Genomic DNA, 1,543 nt, shown 5'->3' with positions numbered 1-1,543 from the left:
CACTGTGTCACGGATGTTCAAAAGAGTCATATTTCCTCGGTTTGGAGTCCCAAGAGTGGTGATAAGTGATGGAGGAGCACACTTTGTTAATAGAGTGATTCAGAGCATATTGACTAAATATGGTGTTCACCATAGAGTAGTCACTCCCTACCATCCCCAAACGAGCGGTCAAGTAGAAGTCTCTAACCGAGAGATCAAACAAATTTTGGAGAAAACAGTGGCCAAGTCAAGAAAGGATTGGGCTTTGAAGGTTGAGGATGCGGTTTGGGCCTACAGAACGGCATTCAAGACGCCTATCGGGATGACTCCATTTCAACTCGTTTATGGGAAATCTTGCCACCTACCGGTTGAGTTGGAGCACGAGGCATATTGGGCGATTAAGGCGTTGAATTACGACTGGAAAACCGCAGCGGAAAAATGAGTGCTAGAGCTCCATCACCTAGACGAAATTCGCTTGGACGCATATGAAAACGCGCGTATTTACAAGGAGCGGGCCAAGAAGTGGCACGACCGGCACATCCTCAATCGAAACTTTCAACAAGGTGACCTCGTTCTTTTATTTAATTCTCGACTAAAAATTTTTCCAGGAAAACTGAAATCGAGGTGGTCGGGACCGTTCATAATAAAGAACGTCACCTCTCATGGAGCGGTAGAACTCGACAACGGAAAAGGCGGAACTTTCATGGTCAACACTCAAAGACTCAAGCCATACAATCCAGGGAGTATTAGACTAGAAGGAGGTACCTCTGTACTCTCCCTCTCTTTAATTGATTGAACCACATTTCGGTCTAGCTACGACCTTAACTAGCAACCCGGTTCATACCGGGATGTACATTCTTCACCTTCTTTGTTTCTTGTCTCTTTTCTTAATCAAACCTCCAAAATCCCCTCGTAACAAGCTCTTTGATCAAATACAATACGAGCGCGAGAAAAGATCCGTGTTGCGTCGAAAAGTAGGGGAGCGGGCGGTCGCTCATCAGAAAAAAAAAAAGGGAATCGAGCGGTCGCCCATTTTTTGGGCAACCCGCTCGTTTCTTCTGCATACACTACGAAATGAATGAGCGGTCGCCCATTTTTTGGGCGACTCGCTAGATTCTTCTGCGTAAACTGCAAAATGAACGAGAGGTCGCCCATTTTTTGGGTGACCCGCTCGTTTCTTCTGCGCAAAACGAAGAAAAGGGCTTGCGGTCGCCCATAAAACGAGCGATCGCCCGTATAAAAAAAAATTCGCTGAATAAGGGAGAGAGAGCATCGAAATTTCACCCTCTCTCTCACTCCACTTTCGAAACTTCCCCCTTTCTTTCCCTCACTTCGGCGAAATCTCTCTCTCTCCTTTCCGGTCGAGCCGCCGCCACTCCCCGCCGTCCGTCCTCTGTCGTCTCGTCACTTCACCGCCGAGCAAGCACCCTCTCTCTCTCTCTCTCTCGCACGAGCAAGCCCTCTCTCTCTCTCTCTCGCAAAAATCTTCCCTCTCCAATGTAAGCCCTAACTTCCCTTTCGCTTTTCAAATCTTAGATTTAGGGCTTGCTTGGCCGAAATAGGG

This window comes from Tarenaya hassleriana, unplaced genomic scaffold (genome assembly GCF_000463585.1).
Source record: "Tarenaya hassleriana unplaced genomic scaffold, ASM46358v1 Cleome78, whole genome shotgun sequence".
Classification (NCBI taxonomy): Eukaryota; Viridiplantae; Streptophyta; class Magnoliopsida; order Brassicales; family Cleomaceae; genus Tarenaya; species Tarenaya hassleriana.
This window is presented reverse-complemented; position numbering follows the sequence as displayed.